Source organism: Cervus canadensis, chromosome 19 (genome assembly GCF_019320065.1).
Source record: "Cervus canadensis isolate Bull #8, Minnesota chromosome 19, ASM1932006v1, whole genome shotgun sequence".
Classification (NCBI taxonomy): domain Eukaryota; kingdom Metazoa; phylum Chordata; class Mammalia; order Artiodactyla; family Cervidae; genus Cervus; species Cervus canadensis.
Window position 1 is genome coordinate 39,525,999 of NC_057404.1, and position 9,406 is coordinate 39,535,404.

A 9,406-nucleotide genomic window follows, 5' to 3' on the forward strand; every position below is an offset into this window, starting at 1 on the left:
ATTCCCACCAACAGTGCAAGAGTGTTCCTTTTTCTCCACACCCTCTCCAGCATTTATTGTTTGTAGACTTTTTGAAGATGGCCATTCTGACTGGTGTGAGGTGATATTTCATTGTAGTTTTGATTTGCTTTACTCTAATAATGAGTGCTGTTGAGCATCTTTTCATGTGTTTGTTAGCCATCTGTATGTCTTCTTTGGAGAAATGTCTGTTTAGGTCTTTTCCCCACTTTTTGATTGGGTTGTTTGTTTTTCTGGTATCAAGTTGTATGAGCTGCTTGTGTATTTTGGAAATTAATCCTTTGTCAGTTGTTTCATTTGCTATTATTTTCTCCCATTCTGAGGGCTGTCTTTTCACCTTGCTTATAGTTTTCTTTACTGTGCAAAAGGTATTAAGCTTAATCAGTTCCCACTTGTTTACTTTTCTTTTTATTCCCATTATGCTAGGAGATGGGTCACAGAGGATCTTGCTTTGATTTGTCATCAAGTGTTCTGCCAATGCTTTCCTCTAAGAGTTTTATCGTTTCTGGTCTTACATTTAGGTCTTTAATCCTAAATTTTGAGTTTATCTTTGTGTATGGTGTTAGAAAGTGTTCTAATTTCTTTCTTTTACATGTAGCTATCCAGTTTTCCCAGCACCATTTATTGAAGAGGCTATCTTTGCTCCATTGTATACTCTTGCTTCCTTTGTCAAAAATAAGGTACCCATAGGTGCATGGGTTTATTTCTGGGCTTTCTACCTTGTTTCATTGGTCTGTATTTCTCTTTTTGTGCCAGTACCATACTGTCTTGATGACGGTAGTTTTGTAGTATAGTCTGAAGTCAGGAAGGTTGATTCCTCCAGCCCCATTCTTCTTTCTCAAGGCTACTTTGGATATTCAGGGTCTTTTGTGTTTCCAAATGAATTGTGAAAGTTTTTGTTCTAGTTCTGTGAAAAATGTCATTGGTAATTTGATAGGGATCACATTGAATCTGTAGATTGCATTTGGTACTATAGTCACTTTCACAATATTGATTCTTCTTACCCAAGAACAGGCAATATCTCTCCATCTGTTTATGTCATCTTTGATTTCTTTCATCAGTGCTTGATAATTTTCTGTGTACAGTTCTTTTGTCTCATTAGGTAAGTTTATTCCTAGATATTTTATTCTTTTTGTTGCAATGGTGAATGAGATTGATTCCTTAACTTCTCTTTCTGATTTTACATTGTTAGTATATAGAAATTCAAGTGTTATCTGTGAATTGATTTTTTAATCATGAAACTTTGCTAAATTCCCTCATTAGCTCCAGTAATTTTCTGATAGCATCTTTACGGATTTCTATTTACAGTATCATGTCATCTGCAAACAGTGAGAGCTTTACTTCTTTTCCAATCTGGATTCATTTTATTTCATTTTCTTCTCTTATTGCTGTAGCTAGGACTTCCAAAACTATGCTGAATAATAGTAGTGAAAGTGGACACCCTTGTCTTGCTCCTGATCTTAGGGGGGAATGTTTTCAATTTTTTACCATTCAATTTCACCAGAATAATGTTTGCTGTAGGCTTATCATATATGGCCTTTACTATGTTGAAGTAGGTTCCTTCTTTGCCCATTTTTTGAAGAGTTTTAATCATAAATGGGTGTTGAATTTTGTAAAAGGCTTTTTCTGCATCTCTTGAGGTTATCATATGGTTTTTATCTTTAAATCTGTTAATATGATATATCACATTTATTGATTTGCGTATATTGAAGAATCCTTGCATCCCTGGAATAAACTCAACTTTGATCATGGTGTATGAGCTTTATGATGTGTTGCTGAATTCTGTTTGCTAAAATTTTGTTGAGGAATTTTGCACAATATCAATGGTATTGGCATGTAGTTTTCTTTTCTGTTGTTGTTGTCTTTGTCTGGTTTTGGTATCAGGGTGATGGTGGCCTCTTAGAATGAGTTTGGAAGTGTTCATTCCTCTGCAATTTTTGAAAGAGTTTTAGAAGGACAGGCATTAGCTTTTCTCTAAATATTTGATAGAATTCTCCTGTGAAGCCATCTGTTCCTGGGCTTTTGTTTTTGGGAAGATTTTTGATCATAGCTTCAATTTCAGTGCTTGTAATTGGATCGTTTATAATTTCTATTTCTTCCTGGTTCAGTCTTGGAAATTTGAACTTTTCTAAGAATCTGTCCATTTCTTCCAGGTTATCCATTTTATTGCCATATGGTTGTTCATAATAGTCTTTTATAATCCTTTGTATTTCTGCACTGTCTGTTGTAACCTCTCCTTTTTCACTTCTAATTTATTGATTTGATTCTTCTTTTTTTCTTCATGAGTCTGGCTAAAGTTTTGTCAATTTTGTTTATTTTCTCAAGGAACCAGCTTTTAGTTTTATTAATCTTTACTATTGTTTATTTCATTTCTTTTTCAATTTTTAGGCTCTGACCTTTATGATTTCTTTCCTTCTGCTAATTTTGGGGGGTTTTTTGTTCTTCTTTTTCCAGGTGTTTTAGGTGTAAAGTTAGATTGTCTATTTGATGTTTTTCTTCTTTCTTGAGGTAAGATTGTATTGCTATAAACTTCCCTCTTAGAATATGTTTGCTGCATCCTGTAGGTTTTGAATATTCGTGTTTCCATTGTCATTTTTTTCTAGAAATATTTTTTTTCCCTTTTGATTTCTTCAGTAACCTGTTGGTTGTTTAGAAATGTATTGCTTAATATCCATGTGTTTGTGTTTTTTACAGTTTTTTTTTTCTTGTAATTGATATCTAGTCTCATAGTGTTGTGGTAGGAGAAGATGCTTGATATGATTTCAATTTTCTTAAATTTACTGAGGTTTGATTTGTGACCCTAGATGAGGTCTATCCTAGAGAATGTTCCATGTGCACTTGAGAAGGAGGTGTATTCTTCTGCATTTGGATGGAATGTCCTGAAAATATCAATGAGGTCCATCTCATCTAATGTATCATTTAAGACTTGTGTTTAGTTATTAATTTTCTGTTTTGATTGTCCATTGGTGTGAGTGGGGTGTTAAAGTCTCCTTCTATTATTGTGTCACTGTCAGTTTCTCCTTTTACGTCTGTCAGTGTTTGTCTTATGTATTGAGGTGCTCCTATGTTAGGTGTATAGATATTTATAATTGTTATGTGCCAGAGCCTGCCGGCAAACGAACTGGTCGAGAATGAAATTACCAGAGTACCTAGGAAAATAAGACTCAGAAAGATGGGGTTGAGAGGGACGGAGTCCACTTGCATCTGACTCCGCCAACTTTATTGAAGAATACCACGCCTATATATACGCTAACAGGAGTTACTAAGAATAGATCGAGGGTTTGCATACGTGCAGAGCTACAGATGTTTTAAATTCCCACACTCAAGATCAGTAAAGCATTAATTACCCTAGCGCCCAACATGATTAAGATCAACAGAACATTAGATAGAAAACAGGCTTCATCAATAGAACATTATCTAGATGGAAAACAGGTTTCGAACATGATGAGTTTATCAGCACCAGAAAAACAGGCAAAAGGTCACCCGTGTGTTTTTTCCCTGAAGGAGACAAATGCCAGTCTATACTTTAACAAGAAGGGGTGGCAGGACAAAGAGAGACCCTTTGTTCTCTCTTAGGGCCGTAAGGGGCCTGTACATTCAGGCCGGCTCCCTGCAGTTATGTCTTCCTCTTGGATTGATCCCTTGATCATTATGTAGTGTCCTTCATTTTCTCTTGTGATATTCTTTATTTTAAGGTCTGTTTTGTCTGATATGAGGATTGTTACTCTAGCTTTCTTTTGCTTCCCATTTGCATGGAATATATTTTCCATCCTCTCACTTTCAGTCTGTATGTGTCTTTAGGTCTGAAGTGGGTTTCTTGTAGACAGCATATATATGGGTCTTGTTTTTGTGTCCATCTAGCAAGTCTGTGTTTTTTGGTTGGAGCATTTAATCCATTTACATTTAATGTATTTACTGATATATATGTTCCTATTGCCATTTTCTTAATTTGGGGGGTTTGATTTTGTAGATCTTTTTCTTTTCTTGTATTTCTTGACTATATAAGTGCCTTTAACATTTGTTGTAAAGCTGGTTTGGTGGTACTGAATTCTCTTAACTTTTGTTTGCCTGTAAAGCATTTTATTTCTCCATCAATTTTGAATCAGATACTTGAACCAGATACAGTGATCTTGGTTGTAGATTTTTCCCTTTCAGTACTTTAAATATATCCTGCCATTTCCTTCTGGCTTTCAGAGTTTCTGCTGAAAGATCAGCTGTTAAGCATACGGGGTTTCCCTTGTATATTACTTGTTGCTTTTCCCTTGCTGCCCTTAATATTCTTTCTTTGTGTTTAATCTTTGTTAGTTTGGTTAGTATGTGTCTTGGCCTATTTCTCCTTGGGTTTATTCTGTATGGGACTCTTTGTGCCTCTTGGATGTGATTGACTATTTCCTTTTCCATGTTGGGGAAATTTTCAACTATAATCTCTTCAAAAATTTTCTTGTACCCTTTCTTTTTCTCTTCTTCTTTTGGGACCCCTATAATTTGAATGTTGGTACATTTGATATTGTCCCAGAGGTCTCTGAGACTATCCTCAATTCTTTTCATTCTTTTTACTTTATTCTGCTCTTCAGAAGTTATTTCCACCATTTTATTTTCCGATTCACTGATTCTTTCTTCTACTTCAGATATTCTGCTATTGATTCCTGCTAGAGTATTTTTAATTTCAGCAATTGTGTTATTTGTCTCTGTATGTTTATTCCATAAGTTTTCTAGGTCTTTGTTAATTGATTTTTTGCGTTTTCTCCATTCAGTTTTTGCATTTTCTCCATCCTCCATTTCAAGGTTTTTGATCATCTTTACTATCATTATTTTGATTTTGTTTTTCAGGTGGTCTGCCTGTTTCCTCTTCACTTATTTGGACTTCTGTGTTTCTAGTTTGTTCCTTCATTTGTGCACTATTTCTCTGCCTTTTCGTTTTTGTTTTTGTTTTTTTTTAACTTTTTGTGTTTATAGTCTCTTTTTATCAGGCTTCAATGTTGAATTCTTTCTTCCTTTTGGTTTCTACCCTCCTAAGGTTGGTCCAGTGTCTTGTGTAAGCTTCTTATAGGATGAAATTTGTGCTTAGTGTTTTGTTTGTTTGTTTGTTTTCTCTGATGGGCAAACCTGAGTGAGGTGGTAATCCTGTCTACTGATGATTTGGTTTGTATTTTTGTTGTTGTTGTTTTTGTTGTTTAGATGAGGCATCCTGCACAGGGTGCTACTGGTGGTTGGGTGATGCCAGGTTTTGTATTCAAGTGGTTTCCTTTGTGGGAGTTCTCACTATTTGATACTCCCTAGGGTTAGTTCTCTGGTAGTCTTGCATCTTGGAATCAGTGCTCCTACTCCAAAAGCTCAGGCTTGACCCCTGGTGAGGAATGAATATTCCACAAGTCGTTTGTTGTGGCATTAAGTGAGATTAAAACAAATACCCAAAAGTGAGAAACTAAAGATAAACCCCAGATAAATGGAAGTTACAAAATCAGGCAAATGATAATTAAAATAATGGAATATACACATATACACCCATAAGCAAAATCAAAACAGTCCAACAAAAATAAAGTACAGTAGATTGACTGGTGAATAAAGGAAACCAGAAATTATATCTACCAGTTAAGAACAAAATTAACTAAAGCACAAACTGGAAAATAAAACTAAACAAGGTGCCAAGTGGGGAATTAAGCAATGAAAACAAAATTAACAAATATGTTGGGAGGAAAGGAATGAAAGAGAATAGATGTACAAATTAAATAGAGGTAGTTAAAGAAGATTTATATACATTAAAGATTAACTGCAAGGGGAAAAGAGCAGTAGGAAAAGCAAACAAAGGAATAAATATAGGAAATATAATAATATTTATATAATATTAATAAATATGGGAAAAATAATAATAGGTTTAAAAAAATTAAAATTTGAAAGAAAAGAAAATAAATAAATAAAAAAAGGAAAACTCCACAGAACTGCAAAAGCCCAACGTAGAGGCAGAGGTTTATAACAATAAAAAGTGTGACTTAAAAAAAAAAAAAAGAAACTCAGAAGTTTAATTAGGTTTCATAGGGCCAGTAAGATTGACAATTGCCACAGCCAGGGGGAAAAAAAAGAAGGAAAAAAAAAGAAAAAGAAAAAATGAAAAAAAAAAAAATCCAAAAGAATCTACAGAGCAAGTCAAAACATAAGAATAATGTTTTTCTTGAGTCACTGCTGTCAGAGTCCTTTCCCTCGCTGAGAGTCACAGTCCAGCTCACCTCCCTAGGATGTCCTCCAACACTGCTGATCTGTGGACCTGCTGTGGGGGCAGAGAACTACCCCCTTCTGACAGAGAAGTCTGGCAGGCCACAGCCCACTGGGTCGCAAAAAGTTGAAAACGACTGAAGGGACCCTGTGTGCATAGACAAAAGACTTTTTTGCCTGTGGCAGCTCTGCCCCAGGGAGGGTTGAGCATCAGGATGGTACAGCTGCCTGTGACGCGGGGACCATGGCAGCACTGTGCATGGACATGGACCACTTCAGCTGCAGGAGTTAGGGCCCCATCAGAGGCTTTATTTGAACCTCTGGTAGCTGGCGATCAGAAGGCCTCTTTGGCTAGCCTTTCTCTGTAGCTCTGCCCATTCAGGCACTTAGAAGGCTCCCTTGCCTGAGGTCCTTCTCTATTGTTCCGCACATCAGGCACTTAGAGGGGCCCCCCTGGCTGGAGTTCTACTCTGTAGATCCGCATGTCAGGCACTTAAAGGGGCACCCTGGGTGGGGTCCTATTCTGTAGTTCCCAGTGTGATCGGCCAGCCTCTCTATTGTTCAGCTGCTGGTACTGGCCTGTGGAAAGAGAGAGGCTATGGTGATGGCTCCACCCTCTACTTGTAACTCAGCAGTATCACCTTGCTTCCATGGCTGCCCGGCTTTCCTCCCCAGGCACTTCCCCACCACAGTCTCCTCCCTCACATCCCCTCGATCCACCTCTCCACAGTCAATAGCAGCCCTCGCCCTGGGATTGCTCCACAGTCCCTAATCTTCAGCTCCCAACTGCTGTGCCTTTTCAGGGACTTGCATCCCTGTCTGGGGGTATGTATGGCTGTGGCAAGGACTGTCTAATTTTCATTCCCTTTAAGGTGCCACAGGTCAGCTGTTTCACTCTCAGCCTTAAATGTTTCTCGTTTGACTCAGTTGCCCTTTTGGGAACTGGACCCCTGCTTTAGTTGCCCCACCTGCCGAGGGCAGGTCCAGTTCTACTAACACTCCTGTTTTTCCCCCTAGTTCCTTCATCCTACCAACTTTTGCGTGGTTCTATATATTCTTTTCCTCTGGTCAGGTATTCCTGTCCACCCTCAGCTGGTGTTCTGCATGCACTTCTGCGTCTGAAGGTGTATTCCTGATGTATCCGTGGAGAGAAGATGTACTCCACGTGCACCTACTTCTCCACCATCTTGTTCTCTGTCCTGCAGCTTTTCTTCACAGGCTGTATTTTACTAGCTTATGTTTACTCTTCCTTGAAGGAAATGGATCTATACCTGGGTTTTATAATCACATCCAATATATAGGCCAACTTCATCTCACTCACCATGTACCTGAGTGTTTGTTCAATCTTCTCATGTGCATGACAAGAGAACAAACTGTTATACGGTTCCCATTTCCATTTCCGGAGTTTGGCAGCCTTCTGCCTGATGAACCCTGTTGAGGTTTAATCCTGTGACACCCCTCCTCCAGCTCCCCACTCCAAATTCCTTCTGTAAGAATTTGAATCCACAAGCTAGATGAAAAAGAGAACACTCAGAAATTCCCATGACTCTTTCTATGCATGCACTTAAGACCTGTTCCTCCTATTAAGCCTGTTGTTCTCTGAGTGTTTCAACCTCTATACAGAGAATAGGGAGGTATTATAGAAAGAGAGGCAAGATGTCTTGGGGAAGAGAAAACATGAGAATACCATCTTGCTGGCTTCAAAAAATAGAATCCACGCAGATGCAGGATTCATGCTCAGTGTTTAGTTAGGTCATATCCTCTTTCTGAGTGGGACAAGCAGTGAGGGAATAAAAATATACTTTTCCTTCCATTATCTTGCTTTTCAGAAAAACAGGTTTGCTCTCTTTTTTAGAAGCATAATGTGTGTGTGGGGGGGACATTTTCCAGTCTCATTTCATCATTTTAATTCTAATTTTCAGCGAATGTCTGAGTTTTCTTCTTTTCTCTGACCTCTACGTGGGCAATAACTATTTATGTCTTGCCATTTTACTTATGACAGTGTCTGGAATATCTTAGGTTCCCAATAAGTAATTAATCTAATAAGTGTATACCTGTCACCATTGTTACATTACTGGAGTATTAGGAAAAAAATGTATCAAGGACAATTAGCCAGGGGAAATTTTCAACTAAGCTTTCCTATCTTAATCAGAAATCTCAGGGTCAATTTTATTTCTTCCCCACCTAGTAAGATGGCTAAATTATAACATAGGCTAATGACTTGACCTGGGAACTTTGATATGCCAGAAATTGTGTTAAGGTCAATCATTCATTCCACATGTACACATTGGAATACACTGTATGTGCCAATTTAGGTTGGTTCTATGCTAGAGTAGAATCCCTTCCAGTCCCATGAGGAATGAGGATTTGGAAGTGGCTATGTAAATATGATTCTTTACTGAATGAGCCACCAGCGCTTCCCAGGTGGCGCAGTGATAAAGAACCTGCCTATCAGTGAAGGAGACACAAGAGACGTGGGTTCAATCCCTGGCTCAAGAAGATACCATGGAATAGGAAATGGCAACCCACTTCAGTATTCTTGCCTGGAAAATTCCATGGACAGAGAGGAGCCTGGCGGGTTATAGTCCATGGGATCACAAAGAGTCAGACACTACTGAGCGACTAAATGTATGTACATACATATGTAAATGTGAAGAGCACAGATTAAGTATACAAATATATTTTATATTAAAATAATTGCAATCAATTTGAGATATGATGGAGTTATATAAAATGTACAGTGAGACACAGAAAGAGTGATATTTAAGTTATGTTTTGGGTCTTAAGAGAACAAAGACTAAGAGTTATGGAGAATGGTGATCTAAAAGAAAGAGCGTTTCTGGGGAAGATAGTAAAAGCTGTGGTCTGAAATGGTCAGAGATTTGCATATAGTTAATTGTGATTGAAATAGGAGGATGGAAAATAACTGGAAGGGTTTTGAAAATTCCGTTACCCACGCATGGGTCACTGATGATAACTTTCACCTAGGATTCATGGACAGTACTAGATTCAGACTGGTGGTAGACCATAAGCCAGAGTGATAATGACTGGGAAAGATTTTTTGGTTTGCCTAATTTGTGCATGCACTGACAAAAGATTCATAAATTCAATGCAGATATAAATAATTGAATACAGAACACATAAATGAGTGTAAGAGGAAGCATTATCATGTGTAAGA